Source organism: Orcinus orca, chromosome 17 (assembly GCF_937001465.1).
Source record: "Orcinus orca chromosome 17, mOrcOrc1.1, whole genome shotgun sequence".
Classification (NCBI taxonomy): Eukaryota; Metazoa; Chordata; class Mammalia; order Artiodactyla; family Delphinidae; genus Orcinus; species Orcinus orca.
This window is the reverse complement of record NC_064575.1, coordinates 22,247,962-22,270,508: the sequence shown is the minus strand read 5'-3', so window position 1 is coordinate 22,270,508 and position 22,547 is coordinate 22,247,962. Positions and strand designations below refer to the sequence as shown.

General features: G+C 36.3%; 2 long non-coding RNA genes across 2 annotated transcripts in view; both read right to left on the bottom strand.

Annotated features, from left to right (window-relative positions):
- The window catches only part of LOC117203798 (uncharacterized), a 153,078-nt gene that overhangs the window by 15,485 nt on the left and 115,046 nt on the right, over nt 1–22,547 (bottom strand). Inside the window, exon 3 of the long non-coding RNA XR_004486696.2 lies at nt 2,196–2,268. This is a non-coding gene — a long non-coding RNA (uncharacterized LOC117203798). The remainder of the gene's footprint in view (nt 1–2,195; nt 2,269–22,547) is intronic.
- LOC125961580 (uncharacterized) lies at nt 2,576–7,056 on the bottom strand. Its single transcript, XR_007472451.1, has 2 exons — nt 6,101–7,056; nt 2,576–5,874 (listed from the first exon to the last, which is right to left on the bottom strand). It is a non-coding gene; the product is annotated as an uncharacterized LOC125961580 (long non-coding RNA).

Genomic DNA, 22,547 nt, shown 5'->3' with positions numbered 1-22,547 from the left:
TGTCAATTATACCCAATATCTTCTAGAAAATAATAAAATGGAAGAGAAACTTCTCAATTTCGTTAATGAGAGCAACATCTTCCTGATACCAAAACCAAAAAGACACTGCAATTAAATGACAATGAAGATAAATATCCTTCATGAATACATATGAAAAAATCCAAATAAAATACTAAAAAATCATATCCAGCAAAAATACACAATACAATATCACAAACAAGTAGAATTAATGCCAATACTGTGAAATTGTTTCAACATTCAAAAATCAAGTAATGATCAGAGAAGAAAAAGAAATCCAAATCGGAAAAGAAGAAGTAAAGCTGTCACTGTTTGCAGAGACATGAAACTATACATAGATAATCCCAAAGATGCCACCAGAAAACTACTAGAGCTAATCAATGAATTTGGTAAAGTAGCAGGATACAAAATAATGCACAGTACTCTCTTACATTCCTATACACTAATGAAGAAAAATCTGAAAGTGAAATTAAGAAAACACTACCATTTACCAATGCAACAAAAAGAATAAAATATCTAGGAATAAACCTTCCTAAGGAGACAAAATAAAAATATCTGTATGCAGAAAATTATAAGACACTGATGAAAGAAATTAAAGATGATACAAATAGATGGAGAGATATACCATGTTCTTGGATTGGAAGAATCAACATTGTGAAAATGACTCTACTACCCAAAGCAATCTACATACTCAATGCAATCCCTGTCAAACTACCACTGGTATTTTTCACAGAATGAGAGCAAAAAAATTCACAATTTGTGTGGAAACACAAAAGACCTCGAATAGCCAAAGCAATCTTGAGAAAGAAAAATGGAGCTGGAGGACTCAGGCTTCCTGACTTCAGACTATACTATAAAGCTACAGTAATCAAGACAGTATGGTACTGGCACAAAAACAGAAATATAGATCAATGGAACAGGATAGAAAGCTGAGAGATAAACCCACATGCATATAATCACCTTATATTTGATAAAGGAGGCAAGAATATACAGTGGAGAAAAGACAGCCTCTTCAATAAATTGTGCTGGGAAAACTGTACAGCTACATGTAAAAGAATGAAATTAGAACACTCTCTAACACCATACACAAAAATAAACTCAAAATGGATTAAAGACCTAAATGTAAGTCCAGACACTATCAAACTCTTAGAGGAAAATATAGGCATGACCCTCTATGACATAAATCACAGCAAGATCCTTTTGGACCCACCTCCTAGAGAAATGGAAATAAAAACAAAAATAAAAAAATGGGACCTAATGAAACTTCAAAGCTTTTGCACAGCAAAGGAAAACATAAACAAGATGAAAAGACAACCCTCAGAATGGGAGAAAATATTTTCAAATGAAGCAACTGACAAAGGATTAATCTCCAAAATTTATAAGCAGCTCATGTAGCTCAATATCAAATAAACAAACAACCCAATCCAAAAATGGGCAGAAGACCTAAATAGACATTTCTCCAAAGAAGATATACAGATTGCCAACAACCACATGAAAGAAGGCTCAACATCATTAATCATTAGAGAAATGCAAATCAAAACTACAATGAGATATCATCTCACACTGGTCAGAATGACCATCATCAAAAAATCTAGAAACAATAAATGCTGGAGAGGGTGTGGAGAAAAGGGAACCCTCTTGCACTGTTGGTAGGGATGTAAGTTTATACAGCCACTATGGAGAATAGTATGGAGGTTCCTTAAACAACTAAAAATAGAACTACCATATGACCCAGCAATCCCACTACTGGGCATATACCCTGAGAAAACCATAATTCAAAAAGAGTCATGTTCCAAAATGTTCATTGCAGCTCTATTTACAATAGCCAGGACATGGAAGCAATGTCAGTGTCCATCAACAGATGAATTGATAAAGATGATGTGGCACACATATACAGTGGAATATTACTCAGCCATAAAAAGAAATGAAATTGAGTTATTTGTAGTGAGGTGGATGGACCTAGAGTCTGTCATACAGAGAGAAGTAAGTCAGAAAGAGAAAAACAAATACTGTATGCTTACACATGTTTATGGAATTAAAAAAAATGGTCATGAAGAACCTAGGGGAAAAACAGGAATAAAGACACAGACCTACTATAGAATGGACTTCAGGATATGGGGAGGGGGAATGGTAAGCTGGGATAAAGTGAGAGAGTGGCATGGACATATATACATTACCAAACGTAAAATTGATAGCTAGTGTGAAGCAGCCGCATAGCACAGGGAGATCAGCTCCGTGGTTTGTGACTACCTAATGGGGTGGGATAGGGAGGGTGGGATAGGGAGGGTGGGAGGGAGGGAGACACAAGAGGGAAGAGATTTAGGGACATATGGATATGTATAACTGATTCACTTTGTTATAAAGCAGAAACTAACACACCATTGTAAAGCAATTATACTCCAATAAAGATGTTTTAAAAAAAATCAAGCAATGTAATTCACTATGTGAATGTACTAAAACAGAAAAAAAAACACATAATCATCTCAACAGATTCAGAGAAAGCATGTGAAAAAATACAGCATCCATTCATGAGAAGAAAAAAATATACTCATCAAACTTGGAGTAAAAGAATACTTTATCAGCATATTAAGCACATGACAAGATGCTCAACATCATTGGCTATTAATTAAAAGCAAATTGAAAACAAAAAAATACCATTAAACATCTATTAAAATATCTAAAGTTGAAAACAAATAATAATGTGTTGGCAAGGATGCAGAGCAACTGAACTCTTATCCTTTGCTGTGGGAACGCAAAATGGTACAGTCTCTTTAGAAAACATTTCAGCAGTTTTTAAAATAACATTAAGTATACGTTTATCATATAACCCAGTGATCCGTGCTCAAGAGTAATGAAAACTTATATTTGCCCATATTTTATATGAATAGTAATAGGAACTTTACTCATAATCTCCAAAATCTAGAAAAAACTTAAATGTCCTACAGTTGGTGAATGGGTAAACAAGCTTCTTTACATCTATACAGTGAAATGCTATTCATCAATAAAAATCAACTACTAATACATGCTTCCACATGGATGTATTATGCAAATAGAAAAAGCCTGGTTCAAAAGGGTACATACTGTGCAATTTTATTAATTTAACATTCTAGAAAAGGCAAATTCTAAGGAAGCAGGATAGATCAGTTGTTTTTAGGGGTTAAGGTTGAGAGAAAGTGTTGTGTACAAAGGAAGAGCAAACTGAGGGAATTTTGGGGGTGATGGAAATGTTCTGTATCTTCACTATGGATAAGGTTCTGTGAATATATCGAAACTCATAGAACTAGATAGCAAAAAGTGAGTTACTATATAAAAATTGAAAAGATAAACTTTAAAATATTTTAAAGTATTTCAGTAAGGAAAAATATCGCTATTTGACAAATCTGGGATAATAGTTAACTAGAACATAATTATATTCCTCTCTGTATTCTCCGAATATAAAACTAAGTTTTGCTGTTAGAGTCAGAATAGTGGTCACTGACTGGGTAACAAATGAATCTTTGGGGTTACTGACTTTGTGGGCATGCTTTATGAAAATTAATTGAGTAATACAGTTGTGATTTATACTGATGACAAATTAAAATTATGATAGAGTAATCACACTTCAGGCATACAAAATGGAGTTGGGTGGCCATTGAGGTTCTGGTCATAGAAACAAATGTCTCTGCTCTACTGAGAGCCTGAACTTTATTTGAACTATACCAGACCCAAGTACACCATTAGCTGTATTCAGAACAAGTTCTGCCAGCTGCAACAATATGGTCGCAAGGTCCTGCCTTGTAACTATGCAACCATTTCGGACCCCAACCAATCCTTAGTTAACAAGCACTCTTACTTCTTGCCAGCTCTAATTATAATTCTTGATAAACAACTCATATAACTAACTGTAACCTTGTGGTACTTTGCCTTTATAAGCCTCCCACATTTTGTAGTCTGGTGAAATGCAATTCAAGTGCTTCTTGAATCTGTGTCTCCTGGATTGCAGTCCTAAAAAAACCCCAAAAAACACCTTCTTATTTCAATCAGATCTCCATTTCTAAAATTTTGGTTAACAGTACATTTTCCTCTATATTTTATTTCAATAAAAGCTTTATGCAACATAAAAATGAGAGTAACAATATTTTGTGTTCTTTTCAACTAAATGATTTTTTATTTGTATGAAGTATGAATATCATATCATCACATTTAACCACATTACGAACACCACACAATATATGTGACCTTTGACAAATAACTTAATTGTCCTAGTAAAAGCAGTAATTGGAGTAATTCATACTTATATTCCTTCCCATTCTAAATATCAATGATTACAAACTCATTTGTAAAAACACATTTACTAGATGCTTAGCAGTTAGTTCTTTAGTTTTCCAAATTTCACCAACAAGGATTGGGAAACAAAGGCATGTTTTAATTTCCTATTAAAAAGTATTTTCAACTGATTAAAACATATTTTTAATTTTTACATTTTTTATTTAACTTGGAACATTTGCTTATTTTTAATCCTGCAGTTTTTCAGAGTAGGCATTGTGAAACTTCATTAACAAATACGTTAGGGACAATGTTTCTTTTTGTTTATTTTTATAAATGCACACATGATTCTGGAGGGTTTTAGAAATATCCTGTTGTTGGCTCTGGATGTCAATGGTGGCTGAGATGATAAAACTTTCTCTTAGGTATCTACTTTTTAAGGATAGACTGGAGCAGAAAGGAAAGGGGTATGGAGGAAGAAGCAAATGATAAAAAGCTTTTGAGGAATGTTTTATGAACTAGTTCAAATCTAACAAGAGAGATTCTATAATTATTTGAACAGGTGGCATCCTTCAATGCTTGTGGGTTCATGAGAACTGGCAGGATCATACTGAAAGTAGCTGATGGCCTGGTGTAATTCTTCAGATTGTACTGAGGTCTATAGCATCATGGTTTCCTTACTCATAAACTGTGGAGACAATGTATAGAGGCAGTATGGTGTGAGAAGTAACTTGGGCTCCAGAGTGAAGACAACTTGAGGTTTGAATCAAGCTCAGCTACTTTGTAGCAAAGCAACCACTTTGCAGAGTCAGATGCCTTATAAGAGATAGAAATACGTACACAATGACTTAAATGCCATGAGAATTAAACAGAATTTGCATACAAGGTGCCTAGAGCACATCTGACCCACAGTAGATGCTCAGTAAATACTAATTCATTACTTCTGCTTCTTTCTGGAAATAAGCAGATTGGGAATTCTACATAAAATATTGGTTAATATTGATACTTTTCTAATTTGCTTTGAAAAATAAATGAAGATAAATCGATTGAAATAGATATCACCCACTATTGATGTTTTAAATTTTCACGGAAAAACTGAGAATCTTTAGTCCAAAACTGTTCCACCATGAACAAAATTCCACATGAAAAAAGGCTAAAGGAAGACTATATGAGGTTACAAATTCATCAATCTTTATCTCACATCTACCAAACAGAATTAGACAAGCACTTTAAAAAAGTATTTGCTATAATCTCAAGTATGTAAAATAAATTGTTGACAAACACAAGTTCGTGTGCCTGATGCACAGTAAGGCCAAACAAACTGAAAAGTTGGAATTTGGAGCAGAGAAAGGTTTATTGCAAGGACCAAGCAAGGAGAATGGGCAGCTCATGTTCTAAAAAGCCTGAACCCCCAATGGTTTTGGGGAAAGAGTTTTTATAGGCAAAATTTGGGGGAAGGGTTGCAGGTTGTATAACCCTCCTCTGGTGGGGAAGTAACAGAGTGTTCCAGGAATCTCAATCATCAGCCTTCTAGTTCCAACCAGTCTGGGGTCCATGTACTTGTGCTCTGCCTGAAGTTGCCATCCTCCACCTGAGTGGGGGCCTTAGTTCCTGTAGAAGAGAACTGTATTAGATTGTTATATATCTCCTGAGGAGGAATCAGGAGTCTGCCCCATCCCAGCACTATTGTTTCTTGACTGCCTTTCCTTTTTTTCTGCATTCCCTCACTCCTCTAATTAGGAACTGAACCTGCCCTTTGGAACTCAGTGAAGGTCTAGAAGGCTGAAAGCCTTTTTCCTACAAACAAGAAATAGGGGACAAAGAAAGGCTTTTGTACCTGGGAGGGAACCACAAGAGTCCTGATCGGTTTCAAAATTTCATTCTCACATGTATATATGCACACATTCATGTAAAAGGTCTGAAAAGACATACATGAAATATCAATTATAGTTATCTCTAGGAAGTGGAATATTAGAGTGCTTTTTTCTTTTCTAATAATTAACCTTATTTAATAAATTTCATACACAGATAACTTTAATAATCAGAAAAGATAGTAAATATATTAGAAATAGGTTTCCAACTTTAGCTTATCTTTGCTGGCTTTAAATCTTGATAGACTGTTATAATGAAGCCTATAAAAATGGTCATGGAAGAGAACACAGAGAAAAGAGCTGTTATTTACAAAGAGATATACACTTAATGTCACTTTTTCCTTAAAGTGAATCTTTCCTGCTTTAAACCATGTGACAAGATAAAGATTCCTTTTCAGTGCACTAGGGTAGCAAATCTCCAGTTCTGTTATAATACAAAGAGCACATTAATATTAGAACAGAATGAGAACAGACCCTGGAGCCCATCAGGTAAAAATAGTATGAAGACACAAGAGGTCAATGTGGGAAATACAGCTGGCTTAGTGTTCAAAACACCACATCAGCAAAACTCATAAAGACAGGGAGGTTCTTAAGATGGAAAATGAGACCAACCAGTGACCATTCAGCTTACTGACCATAAGCCCTACATTTCCTGAGACTATGAAGCACTCATACACTAAAAGAAAGTACAGCTGTGAATGCAAATGCACAGTACAGCACAATGGAGAAAATAAAAGCTCGGAATCGGGCAAAGCGACAGAGAAATTTTTGGAAGCCAAGAAAATATTCAACAGCAGAATCCACAGAAGTCATGAAAACAATACTAGATTATAAAGCAAGTATTTATGAATTCTATATTGACTTGGTATTTACATTATACAACTACAAAGGAAAAAAAAATAATTCCATTCCACCCCTCTGAAGTACAGTAATTGATTTCTTCCTTTCACTCATCGTGTGTGTGTGTGTGTGTGTGTGTGTATGTGTGTGTGTGTGAGAGAGAGAGAGAGAGAGAGAGAGAGAGAAGAAGAAGGAGAAGGAGAAGGAGAAGAAGATTTTTTTTTTTTTGCAGTACGCGGGCCTCTCACTGTTGTGGCCTCTCTCGTTGCGGAGCACAGGCTCCGGACGCACAGGCTCAGCGGCCATGGCTCACGGGCACAGCCGCTTCACAGCATGTGGGATCTTCCCGGACCGGGGCACGAACCCGTGTCCCCTGCATCGGCAGGTGGACTTTCAACTACTGCGCCACCAGAGAAGTCCCAGAATTTTTTTTTTTTAGTTTTACTTTTTCATTGCCTAGGATTTAAAAGGTCAGTGACTAAATGTGAGGGTTTCTAGTTTGTTTTCCATTTAGGATTGTTTGCTTATTCCTGGGGGCTGAGTATCACAAGGAGTGGAGTCACTTTGTAATTTCCTGTGTGTTTGGTTTGTTGTTTGCTGAAACCAAGAGGTACCTGCCCTCCCAGAGACTGTGCTCCAGGCTGGATTTATTTATTTACTTAATTAATTTATTTATTTTTGGCTGCATCGGGTCTTAGTTGTGGCATGTGGGATCTTCGTTGAGGCATGTGGGATCCAGGTTTTTCTCTAGCTGTGATGTGTGGGATTTTTCTCTTCTCTAGTGTGGCATGTGGGCTTCAGGGTGCATGGGCTCTGTAGTTTGTGGCACATGGACTCTCTAGTTGAGGCGTGCAAGCTCAATAGTTGTGCTGTGTGGGCTTAGTTGCTCTGCAGCATGTGGGATCTCAGTTCTCTGACCAGGGATCGAACCCACATCCCCTGCATTGTAAGGCAGATTCTTTACCACTGGACCACCAGGGAAGCCCCCAGGCTGGAGTTTTTACAGGTGGCTTTGCAGAGCTTAGGTGGGATCCTGGGTGGGGATGGTCCTTTTTTATTTATGTCTAAATACTACACTCCTGATAACTCCCAGCAGCCCAGCAAATTGTCTGTGACTCTCAGAATGCATATGTACAAGCCTGACATGCTGTTGAAGAAGCTTGATCCTTCTAATGGCCAGACCAAGGACATCTGGCCAAACCACATGGTAGCTGAGTATAGAGTGGGGGTCAATAAGCCTGCATTCTGATCTGACCTCTTGGGAGTTTCTTTTTTCCATCTATGAGGTTGGACTAGAGGAAATGAAAGCTCATGCCAACCCAAGTGCTAGAATTTCCCTGGATCTCTAGATCTAGACATGAGTAAGATCTATACACTTTGTTTGCATTTTACTGTTATACCAAGAACCACTTTTAATCTGCTGAGTTGAAATCAAATGAGCATGGGGAAATAGGGAATCAGGTGCCAATCTTTACTGACTTCAGGATAATGATGACAGTAAAAATATAATAGAGTGCCAACATGTTAGGTTTTTGTAGGGTTTTGTTGTTGTTGTTGTTTAGAACTAGGCGATATAAGACTGACATGCCACCATGACACACTTTGGCCACATATTGCTATAATAATGATAAACCACAAAAGGTAATCTAATAAAATTAAACCATCTATAAAGATAACAATCCAATAAGAAAAATAGACTGTATATAATCCAGCAGAAAATCCACAGAGTATAATATGACTAATTTAGTCTTTAAAATGAAAACAGCTACAAGATACTTACTTGTACATAAGAAATTCACTTGGACTTTATAAACTGTGTTGAATTTAAGATAAATCAATAACTATTTTTTATTGAGGTATAACTGACACCTAACATCACATTAGTTTCAGGTGTACAACATAATGATTTGATATTTGCATATATTCCGAAATGATCGCCACAATAAGTCTAGTTAACATCCATCACCACACACAGTTAACAAACACTTGTTTTTTTGTGATGAGAACTTTCAAGACTTACTCTCTTAGAAATTTTCAGATAGGCAATACAGTATTATTAATACAGTTACCATGCCGTACATTATATCCCTATGACTTACTCATTTTATAGCTAAAAATTTGTACCTTTTTACCCCTTTCCCTCATTTTGGCTATCCCCCTGCCTCAGGCAACCACCAATCTGTTTTCAATATTCATGAGCTCATTTTTGTTTGATTTTTGTTTTGGAGATTTTTAATTTAAGATTCCATATATCATACAGTATTTCTCTTTTTCTTTCTGACTTGTTTCACTCAGCATAATACCCTCAAGTTCCATCCCTGTTGTTGCAAACAAGATTTCATTTTTTATAGCTGAATAATATACCACATTTTCTTTTTCCATTCATCTGTTGGTGGACACTTAGGTTGTTTCCATGCCCTGGCTTTTGCAAATAATGCTGTACTGAACATGGAGGTGCATTTATCTTTTTAAATTAGTGTTTTAATTTTCTTTGGATAAATATCCAGAAGTAAAAACAAACTGGATCACATGGTAGTTTTATTTTTAATTTTTTGAGGAACCTCCCTACTATTTTCCATAGCGAATGCACCAGTTGACTTCCCCACCAACAATGCACAAGTGTTTCCTTTTCTCCACATCCTTGCCAAACTTGTTATTTCTTGCCTTTTTGATAATAGCCATTCTAACAGGTATGAGGTAATATCTCATTGTGGTTCTGAATTGTATTTCCCAGGTGATTAGTGATGTTGAGTATAATGTATAATTGTGTACTGATCCACAAGTCTTATCCATAAAGAAGAAATTAAATAATGTTAGTTAAATTGTATCCCATAAGCAAGGCAAAGAAATTGCACTGATAGGGCTTCCCTGGTGGCGCAGTGGTTAAGAATCCGCCTGCCGGTGCAAGGGACGCGGGTTCGGGCCCTGGTCCGGGAGGATCCCACATACCGCGGAGCAACTGGACCCGTGCGCCACAACTACTGAGCCTGCGCTCTGGAGCCTGCGGGCCACAGCTGCTGAAGCCCACGTGCCTAGAGCCCGTGCTCCGCAACAAGAGAAGCCACCGCAATGAGAAGCCCTCATACCGAAACGAGGAGTAGCCCCCGCTCGCCGCAACTAGAGGAAGCCCGTGCGCAGCAATGAAGACCCAACGCAGCCAAAAGTAAAAAAAGAAATTAATTAAAAAAAAAAAAGAAATTACACGGATAAATACTTTTACTTCCTAGAGTAGGTCTTAGAGGCAGTCCAGTGGTTGAGACTCTGCGCTTCCTTTGCAGTGGGCATGGGTTTGATCCCTCGTCAGGGAACTAAGATCCTGCATGCCGCACAGCGTGGTCACAAAATAAAATAAAGGTGCATTTTTTTAAAAATGAAAAATACACCTGTATTTCTGTGTTGAGGTATGTAGAAGTAAAAACAGCCAACACCTGAAAGTGCTACAGGGGAAACAGTGTCCTCAGGGAAGAACTACATTTCAATTAATGTTATAAGGTGAAAGAAACATTAATAGAAGGAGTTAAGGACATAAGGAGTTTTGGTGGAACCTTGACTTCCAGGTAACATTGTGCAAGGACTCCAGACAATGTACAATTTACATAAATATTTATGGAGCTTTTCTTTTAAGCAATTTGGGGATTGAAGTCTAGGCAATGAGAATTGACCTGGGAGTCCCAAGTGTCTTGTGGAAACAGACAAGAACAAGAATAAAGGGACTCATGAGATCAGCAAAAATGATCCCAAATCAGATAAGAAGGGTGAGGTTGTGAACATTGCAGAGGGCAGTGGGGAGGTCTCCCAATGAACGCACACACATTTCTAGGGGTCCCACCTGACTGCTACTGATCATTATCATTCCACTTGAGACTGTGAACACAGTTTTTGGGTCTGCAGTTAAGCGGTCTTACTCCAAGTGCAGGGACTCCCTTTGATTTAGAGAAATGTTTGAGTATATAATCTAATATTTCTGTATCATATATACAACTTCATAAGGCTGACTTTAACTGATATTGTCTGCTAATACAACCACAACTCTGTTCAACAATTCTGACCTTTGATACATCTTCCCACTTTGAAAAGCGTGCCTCCCTAAGTCAAGTTTTCTGCTTGACTATACGGAACTTGGTCCATTTTCAATTGTAGCAATTATTATTTTTATGGTCTAAATAAGAATAATCTGACCTACATGAATTTATCTAAGATTCCTGAGCTGATATAAGGGAAGAGGTAGCTTAACTAACTCAGCAAAACTGATTTCAGATTATGGGGAACTACGTGTCACCAAATAATGACAAAGAACCAGCAACAGTGGTGATCAAGGGCTATTCCAGGAATACAAGACTGTAATTATTCCATTGTTACTGAAAAGCATGTTGTTTATCACTACTCCTTACAACTGTCAATGATGAGTGAGTAACAGCATGCTACATAAATATTCATGGAGACTTTTTCTAAGCATCTCAACTAAGGGAAGCATTATTTTCATCACACATCAAAACAAATAATAAAAAAAGGCAACAACTGTAAGAACAAAAACAATAAATAATCAAACAATGGTGTTCTAAAATTTCTTTGTTAGTGATAGGCCTAAAACATATTCAAGATTCTTGGTTTTGTTCATCTAACAAATATTTATTGAGTGCTTATTGTGTACTGCACACTATGCCAGCCTTGGTTAGTGAACAATGAGTGTTCTCTTCTCAGAACTGACAACTTGGTGCCTATGAAAACGTTCAGCCTGAAGGTATCTCAAAAGCCTCCTGCCAGCTTGCCAATCTTGGGCTTACCATTTAGGCTGTTTAGCTTAGTTCAGCCTCAGATTTTCTGGCCACATCTGTACAGATGTAGTAATTAGTTCAGATCTGTAGGCCACATGAGAAAGGGACATGAATATTAATAGACCCTTGACCAATAATTTCAGAAGGTTGCATTTTGGGATTTCTGAGCCTAGGGAAGACATACGTGAAAAGAGAAAGCACAAGGTCAGAGGCACAACACACTGGGCTAGAAAATCCATCGATAAAAGAATGAGGGGACTCATGTATTTCGGAGGCAATCTTCTAATGCTGCTCAGAAAAGCATCCTCAGGACACTACCCTGTTTAAAACACTGTATTGATTTCCTCCTTGCCTTTGGTTTAATTCCAGATTCCTTTATGTAACTCTGAAGCCTCTGCTTATCTCATGGGCAGCATTGATTTTGCCTCTGAGCCAGTTTTACAGTGTTCACTCTCCCTGAAATATTCTTCCTTATCTCCTCACTTGGATAATTGCTTCTCAGCTTCAGGTATTAATGGAGTCATTTCCTCTAGAAAACATGTCATGTTCCCCTCCCCACCAGAGAACGGTTTAGACACCTTTCCTTCTGTGTTGCTAAAGAATTCTATATTCCTCCCACCCTAGTATCACACGGCAATAATTGCCTTCTGATTTGTCTGTAATTTGGAGGTCCACATAATTTATTGTCCAAACCAGAACACTTTTGAAAGAAAAAGAGGGATAAAAATAACTAAAATTTTATGTATTTCAAAATTAAGTATTTACTAGCTGGCAAATGGATATAAATTATGTATGTATGTATATATATATATATATATATATATATATACACATATATATATATATAATTTTATTTTTTTCTTTTTTCTGGCTGTGCTGCATGGCATGCAACATCTTAGCTCCCCCACCAGGGATCGAACTCATGCCCCCTGCAGTGGAAGTGCAGAGTCCTAACCACTGGACTGCCAAGAAAGTCCCCTAAAAATATTTTTTAAATAAAATTATTTCTTTAAAAAAGCAACATATTTGTACTTATTAAAGCAAAAACAACCTTTGTGTTAATTATCTGAACATTAAAGTAGTTTAAGCAGAATGATTATTCTTGTTATATATTCACATATTTTAAACAGCTTCTTAGTTGTATGTATAATACTGTGGCATGTTATTTCACTTGTGGAGAATGTAGCTTTGAAATATAGTTGTATTGTTTTCATTTTTTTCATAAAGTTGCCTGCAATCTTCAAAGTTGTGTTTTATGTTAATAAATTTGAAATTATTGAAATCTTTAATTGGCCTGTCTCCATAAAACATGGTACTTTTAGTTGAGAAAATACTCTCCTTACAGGTACCAAAGCACCTCATAACCTCAAGAAATGTTTGCCAAACACAGCATATTCTCAATTTAAATGTTTCCTTTGATATTGAAATGTGTAAATATTTTAGTCCAAATGTTTTTAAAGGTTCTATCTTTTTGCTTCCATTCAGAGTACTTTTCTTCAATAGAAGTTTTTATTAGACAAAAGTCATCACAGAAGTTTTCTTAATTTATGATTATTCAGATTATGTAAAATCCATTCTCAATTTCATGTACATATTATAAGTTTATCCAATTAAAAATAGGAGTTTTATTAAGGTACTTCCTGCAAGTTGAAATATTCAGAAATGCAATAATACAATTTCAAAATTAAATATTTTCCATTGAGCTGTCATTGTTCAATTGGTTCATTTCCTACTTAACTTCTATAGGGATCAATTTCAAAGCCGTTTTTTTGCAAGCTTTGATTTCAAGAATTGCAAACTGGCAAAACTTCACTAGCTAAAGATTTTGGCATCACAATCGTTAAATACTTTTAGGCTGAGTTACATAATCATTCTTCTAATGTTCAAACAGGTCTAAATCTGATTGACAGTGGCCAACAATGAGATCAACTATGTAGCCTCCATGCTTAAAAATATAGTTGTTTTTCGGGGACTTCCCTGGTGGTCCAGTGGCAAAGAATCTGCCTTCCAGGAAGGGGAAGCAGGTTTGATCCCTGGTTAGAGAGCTAAGATTCCACATGTTGGGGGGCAGCTAAGCCCGCGCCACAACTACTGAGCCTGCGTGCCTCAACTAGAGAGCCTGCATGCCACACACTAAAGATCCCATGTGCTCTGGAGCCCACACAGCACAACTAGACAGAAGCCCACACACCGCAACGAAGAGCCCGTGAGTTGCAATTAAAGATCTCACACGTTGCAACTAACACTCGATGCAGCCAAAAATAAAATAAATAAATATAAAATATATATATATATATATATGTTTGTTTTGGAAAACCAGCCTCATTTAAAAAAATGCCATCGTTTACTTGCTCTGACAACTATAGTTTCTATTTTAATTGGTAGGATATTAATTATGAATAATATATGTGGTACAACCAATTCAAAGTACATTTCTGCTTAAAAAGTTTCTTAACTTAGTAAGATCATTCTTTTTGTCACTGAGGCTTTTTTTCACCAAATTTTGTATGCATACTGCCACTGCAAAAATTAAGTGTTGGGCTTTTAAACTAATTTACATTATCATTCGCAATAACGACAGATGTTCAACAAAATAAATTTTGAAAAACTAAAACTAGAATTACCATATGACTCAGCAGTTATACTCCTTGGTACATATCCAAAAAAACCCCAAAACACTAATTTGAAAAGATACATGCACCCCAATGTTCGTAGCAGCATTAATTACAATTGCCAAAATATGCAAGTGTCCATCAACAGATGAATGGATAAAGAAGATGTGGCACATATATACAATGGAATATTACTCAACCATAAAAAGAAGCCATAAAAAAGAATGAAAATTTTGCCATTTGCAGCAATATGGATGGATGTGGAGGACATTATGCTAAGTGAAATAAGTCAGACAGTGAAAGACAGACATGTATGATAATATTTATATGTGGAATCCAAAAAATACAACAAACTAGTGAATACAACAAAAAAGAAGCAGACTCACAGATATAGAGAACAAACTAGTGGTTACGAATGGGAGCGGGGAGAGGAGCATTATAGGGGTGGGGGAGTGAGAGATACAAGTTATTTGGCGTAAGATAGGTTCAAGGATGTATTATACAACATGGGGAATATAGCCAATATGTTGTAATAACTGTAAATAGAAAGTAACCTTTAAAAATTGTATAAAATTTTTTAAATAAAAAAATAAAAGTATTTCAATAAATTTTACCTGACAAATAATGTAATTAATCTGAGAAAGGGATGATCTATTTGATATGTATGTGGCAAGTATAATTTCTGTGTTTCATAGAAAGTAAAATATTACATCTGAATATAAATACATTCCAACATTAAAATATGATATGCTTTAAAATGTTATAAAAAAAGGTTTACTCTGAGTCCATGACTTAGGTGAAAACTCAATCTATTATTGAATTCCATTAATTCAGCTGATTTGCTATTTGAAATATCCAATGATACTGGTATTATTTAACTGCTAGTTCATCTGCTAATGGAACTTACATATAAATAGCTACTGTTGGGCTTCCCTGGTGGCACAGTGGTTGAGAGTCCGCCTGCCGATGCAGGGGACACAGGTTTGTGCCCCGGTCCGGGAAGATCTCACATGCCGCGGAGCGGCTGGGCCCGTGAGCCATGGCCGCTGAGCCTGCGCGTCCGGAGCCTGTGCCCCGCAACGGGAGAGGCCACAACAGTGAGAGGCCCGCGTACCGCAAAAAAAAAAAAAAAAAAGCTACTGTTTCATGTCTTATACATGCACAAGATTCTTGAACTCAATAAAGACTGACATTACTTTAGAAGAACAATCATTTGAGCTAAATGAAAAGTTAGGCTTCAAAAAGAGATATGTAAACACACGTTTTGAAGTTGCATACATTAAATCATCATATTTGGATAGCCTTTAAAACATAACTGTCAATATTTGAAATAGATGGTAGTGATATTTCAGCTGATATACATCATCTAGTTTTCATGTGGTCAATTATATCACTACAGACACCATTGTAGTAGTAAATGTCAACAAATGTTTTGTGCAATTTATGCATTCATCACAACTTTCTTGAGAAATAGAAATATTGTTCTTACATTTTCATAAATGTGCACTTCCTTTAAAAAAATTCTGCTGAAAGAGTAAATAGTTGTTGAATTAAATGATATAGTAAATATTTAAAACATTTTTAAGGCTGTTTTCTATATATTACACCATAGGACTCAGTTACACACATCTTAGTTATAATTTTGCATTTTCCCCACTGACCTCATCAAGTTGTAGCCACACAGTCATAGCACACTAACTAGTTCACCAAATGACCCAGGAGCAACAGCCCCCAATATTTCTCCCACCCAGCACCAGGATCCACAAGAAGTTGGCTGCCTTTAAACCACTCACGTTAAAGAATCAGTTTTCATAACAGTTTTATTGAAATGTAGTTTGTATATCATAAAATTAATCCATTTAATGTATACAATTCAATTGTTTGTAGTATATTCATAGAGTCATGCAACCATCACCACAATCTAATTTTAAAACATTATCACCAACAAAGAAACCCATACCTCTTAGAAGTCAGTCTCCATTTCTTTCCCCAATCTGGCCCTAGAAAAACCACTAGTCTATTTCTGTTTCTATAGAGGTGCCTATTCTGGACATCACATTTAAACTTAATCATATCACGTTTGGTCTTTTTTGAATGGCTTCTTTTAGTTAGCATAGGTTTTTCATGTTTCAAGTTTTATCCATGTTGTAGGATGAATCAGTGCTTTGTTCCTTTTTATAATTGAATAATATTTTATTGTATGGATATACCACATTAAATTGTTTAAACAGAAAACATGATAAATACTATTCTTGAAAGGGAAAGATTAGTTACAGTGCATAAGAAAAGAATGGGGGAAGGGAGAGAGTCTATTGCTGATTATTTTTGAGATTTAACCACATGTTAATTTGAAAACTCTGTTCACTTTATGTGTCTCGCATGCTACTAACTGATATCACACTGAAAATAAAAAGTGGAACTCTAACAAGACTATCCCAGTTTACTTTACGGAAACTTTTAGTAAAAATATTTCCTTAAAATATGAAAAACCAATAAAAAATGCTAAACTGTAAGGATGCCAAAATAACAAATATAAACCAGGCATGTAGCGGAATTATGGTTTCCCTATCTAAATCCCATGGTAGAATATATATTTTCATGAGGACAGTAGGCTAACATAATGCCTGGCTCTCAATACAGAACTTTTGAATGAGTGATTTTAATGTTTTCCCAGTAAGTATGATTAAAATAACCTTTACGTGAAAAGGTAATGGAGCATTATCTTGAGGCACTAACACAAACAAATAACTCTTTCTATTGTTTACCACCATAATTTGTACATTATGCAAATGTCATTTAACTACATATTGATTGCCTTAAACTGTAATTTATAATAACATATTATATAACATACATAAATAAATATCTTATATTTTTCTTGAAAGTAAAGTGGTTTAAAATATGTTATGTCATTTAATTCTTACATTTCTAATTTTACAGAGATGTGGTTATATCCACACCTTGTCACAGTTTAGGTTCCCTGAAAAGATGACTCTGAAATAGAAATTAGTGTGTGGAAAAGTTTATTAGGGAAGGTTCTTGGTATCAACATGTGGAAAGGATTTGGACAGAGAGAAAAGTTGGGTTTTCTGCAGTTTAATGAAGGATACACTCCTCCTGTGGGGAGATCTAAAGCTGATACGGCACTTCAGAATTGTCCTAAGTTGCTGAAGGAAGCCAGAATTCACATCACTTCCTTGACCAGTCTTTGAATGTGAGCTGCCCCAGGAAGGGGGCATGACATTGAGCAAAGTGACTTTCTCCAGCTTAGGCATTTTCTAGAGCTGGTAGCTAATCACTGTCTGCTGGAAGCACATCAGTAGCTGGAGAAATAAACCCTTCATTCCTACAAAGCGTTCTAGGCAGCACGTCACATCCACTACAATCATTGTCTATGTTCTTATTAATTCCTTAATTTTTTATAAAGTTCACAAATCTTTTTAAAATATGTGTATTTCTTTTAGTTAAAAGAGAGCCAAACTTGTAACAAATACTCTGGCTTCAAGTCCTATCTAGGCCATAGATTAGATGTGTGATTTGGGACAAATTTGTTAATCATTTTGATCCCCTTTTTTCCTTATATAAAGTGAAGGATGCTGTATTGGTTAATCTCTAAGAAACTTTCAAATAATAAAAACTATAAATAAAAGTCCATATATATAATTTTATATATATATATATATATATATATATATATGTACGATAATCAGCCTTATTAAGTTTAAGTGAAGAAGTCATATCAACTCACAACAGATTGCTGAATGGTGGTCCTATCACATTGTTCACAAAGTTAGGGCAGTTTGTCAGAGGCACTGCAATAGTTTTCTACTGCTACATAAAAAACCACCACAAATTTAGTGTTGCAAAACAACCTCCACTTATCATCTCTCAGTTCCATAATCAGAAGTCCAAGCATGGCTCACCTGGGTTCTCTGGACAAAGTCTTGCATGGCTGAAATCAAGGTGTCGTGGGGTAGAGCCCGAGGTTTTCTTTTAAGCACATTCCAATTGTTGGCCGAATTCAGTTCCTTGCAGTTATAAGACTAAGGCCCTGAGACCCTAAAAGTCACTGCTCTCTATAGCAGTTCACAAAATGGCTGTTTGCTATCTTCCTCAAAGCTATCAAGAGAGCATATCCCTGACTGTTTACATTGGCAAACTCTAGACCTCTTCTTAAGAGCTTACATGAGTAGATCAGAATCCCCTTAGATTATCTCCCTTCTGATTAATTCAATTGGGTACTTCACTTACATTTACAAAAATCCCTTTTGCTTATTATAAAACATAATAATGAGAGTGATATCACATCTTGTCCACATGCTTCACCCACACTCAAGATGAGGTGATTATACATAATGTATACAATATGCAGGGAGTCATAGACTGATTATTTGTACCCCTCCAAAATTCATACGTTGAGCCCAAACTCCCAATGTAATAGTATTTGGAAGTGAGTCTTTTGGGTTTATCAGTAGGGCCTGCATGATGGGATTAGTGCCTTTATAAGGAGAGGCCTCAGAGAGCTTTCTCGCTCTCTTTCCAAGTGCTCATGCTTGTAGAGAGATGCAAATGTGTATTGTTTAAGCCCAGTCTATGGTATTTGTTATGCAACCCAAGCAGACAAATACAGGTGGGAATCTTGGGGGCCATCTTAGAATTCTGCCTACTGCAGGCATATAGAAGAATTTGTATGACTGTGCATCTTTGGGTTTTTGGAGGTAAAGAGGTCAGTCTACTGTGTGCTCTCATGTACTGGCTCTTAGATACAGGAGTAATCTAGTAATTAAATGTGTTCCATAAGAGATTAACACAGAAATCACTGACCAACAGTTCAACTTGACAATAACAAGCTGTGGTAATTCTCTGTGCTGAATATGGTTGTAGAGATGTAAGATGGCAGACAAGGGAGATTTAAGGAAATTTAAAGATTAAAGTTCTCAGCCTTGTCATATCTGCCACAATATTTTCATCCTGTTTCTTGGAATCCAGTTCCTTCCCCAGCAGTGCCTTTCTCATCCCTTGAGACCTAATGAATTGAGCATCTCATTGGCACTACAATTGCAACTTTCAAAAGCCGGGCCCAGACTTCCCTGCTGGTCCAGTGGCTAAGACTCCACGCTCCCAATGCAGGCAGCAGGGATTTGATCCATGGTCAGGGAAGATCCTGCGTGTCTTGGCCAAAAAAAAAAGAATCCAGTCCCAATATTAGTCCTCAGCTTATCTGCTCTGACCCTTTAGGAGATGAGAGATTTGTTCTAAGTTGCCATCAAAGCTTTATCATTTTCCACTATATTCTGAGTGAGACTTTTACAACCTTCATTTCCTCTTTTGTTGGTGTAAACTTTGCAGAGCATTTATAAGATGCCACATATATACACTATTAATAATCATTATTGTTTCTTTAACAACTAAATTATTCAGCTATTTGATCTCTCAATGGCTTATCTTCCATACTCATCATCACCTGTGGCCACCAGGGATAATTTGAATATCTATGATGGTAGCACATGACATATGTTACCATTCTCCCCTCTGCTAGCAAGAAGGTGATCCACACACACCTCAAACATGTGAGCAACCAACCCAGAATTTTACTTTGAGGGTGTGCTTCCTAGAGCTATACCTGCTACCAATTACTTTATTAGTCAGAGATCTCAAAATATATGGTTCCTTCGGTTTTGAGCCTCAGGATTTCTGAAGAGTTTTTACCATAAATGTGTGTTGAATTTTGTCAAAAGCTTTTTCTCCGTCTATTGAGATGATCATATGTTTTTTTCTTCTTAAATTTGTTAATATGGTGTATCACACTGATTGATATGTGTATATTGAAGAATCCTTGCATCCCTAGGATAACTCTCACTTGATCATGGTGTATGGTCCTTTTAATGGGTTGTTGGATTCTGTTTGCTAGAATTTTTGAGGTTTTTTGCACCTCTATTCATCAGTGATATTGGTCTGTAATTTTCTTTTTTTGTAGTATCTTTGTTTGGTTTTGGTATCAAGGTGATGGTGGCCTCATAGAATGAGTTTGGGAGTGTTCCTTCCTCTACAATATTTTGGAAGAGTTTGAGAAAGTTGGGTGTTAGCTCTTCTCTAAATGTTTGACAGAATTCACCTGTAGAGCCATATTGTCCTGGACTTTTGTTTGTTGGAAGATTTTTAATCACAGTTTCAATTTCATTACTTGTGATTGGTCTGTTCATATTTTCTATTTCTTCCTGTTTCCATCTTGGAAGGTTATACCTTTGTAAGAATTTGTCCATTTCTTCCAGGTTGTCCATTTTATTGGCCCAGAGTTGCTTGTAGTATTCTCTTAGGATTCTTTGTATTTCTGCAGTGTCTGTTGTAACTTCTTTTTCATTTCTAATTTTCTTGATTTGAGTCCTCTCCCTCTTTTTCTTGATGAGTCTGGCTAATGGTTTATCAATTTTGTTTATCTTCTCAGAGAACCAGCTTTTAGTTTTATTGATCTTTGCTATTGTTTTCTTTGTTTCTATTTCATTTATTTCTGCTCTGATCTTTATGATTTCTTTCCTTCTGCTAACTTTGGGTTTTGTTTGTTCTTCTTTCTCTAGTTCCTTTAGGTGTAAGGTTAGATTGTTTATTTGAGATGATTCTTGTTTCTTGAGCTAGGATTATATTGCTATAAACTTCCCTCTTAGAACTGCTTTTGCTGCATCCCATATGTTTTAGATCATCGTGTTTTCATTGTCATTTTCCTCTATGTATTTTTTGATTTCCTCTTTGATTTCTTCAGTGATCTGTTGGTTATTTAGTAACGTATTGTTTAGCCTTCATGTGTTTGTGTTTTTTACATTTCTTTCCCTGTAATTGATTTCTAATATCATAGTATTGTGGTCAGAAAAGATGCTTGACATGATTTCAATTTTCTTAAATTTACTAAGGCTTCATTTGTGACCCAAGATGTGATCTATCCTGGAGAATGTTCCGTGTGCACTTGAGAAGAAAGTGTAATCTGGTGTTTTTGGATGGAATGTCCTATAAATATCCATTAAATTTATCAGGTCTACTGTGTCATTTAAAGCTTGTATCTTCTTATTCATTTCTGTTTGGATGATCTGTCCATTGATGTAAGTGAGGTGTTAAAGTCCCCCACTATTATTGTGTTACTGTCAATTTCCTCTTTTATAGCTGTTAGAAGTTGCCTCATGTATTGAGGTGCTCCTATGTTGGGTACATATATATTTATAATTGTTATATCTTCTTCTGGGATTGATCCCTTGATCATTATGTAGTGTCCTTCCTGGTCTCTTGTAACATTCTTTATTTTAAAGTCTGTTTTATCTGATATGAGTGTTGGTACTCCAGCTTTCTTTCAATTTCCATTTGCATGGAATATCTTTTTCCATCCCCTCACTTTCAGTCTGTATGTGTCCCTAGGTCTGAAGTGGGTCTCCTGTAGACAACATATATATGGGTCTTGTTTTTTTGTTGTTGTTTTCTTTTATATATATATATATGATTATTGAAGTAGATTTGCTTGGCTCTGAGTGTTTTAGTAACTTATTTATTTATTTTTGCTGTATTGGGTCTTCGTTTCTGTGCGAGGGCTTTCTCTAGTTGTGGCAAGCGTGGGCCACTCTTTTTCATGGTGCATGGGCCTCTCACTGTTGCGGCCTCTCTTGTTGTGGAGCACAGGCTCCAGATGCGCAGGCTCAGTAGTTGTGGCTCACGGGCCTAGTTGCTCTGTGGCATGTTGGATCCTCCCAGATCAGGGCTCGAACCCATGTCCCCTGCATTAGCAGGCAGATTCTCAACCATTGTGCCACCAGGGAAGCTCCAGGTCTTGTTTTTGTACCCATTCAGTGAGCCTGTGTCTTTTGGTTGGAGCATTTAACCCATTCACGATTAAGGTAATTATCGATATGGATTACCATTTTCTTAATTGTTATGGGTTTGTTTTTGTAGGTCCTTTTCTTCTCTTGTATTTCCCACTTAGAGAAGTTCCTTTAGCATTTGTTGTAGAGCTGGTTGGGTGGTGCTGAATTCTCTTAGCTTTTCATTGTCTGTAAAGCTTTTGATTTCTCCATCGAATCTGAATGAGATCCTTGCCAGGTAGAGTAATTGTGGTTGTAGGTTCTTCCCTTTCATCACTTTAAATATGTCCTGCCACTCCCTTGTGGCTTGTGGAGTTTCTGCCAAGGAATCTGCTCTTATCCTTATGG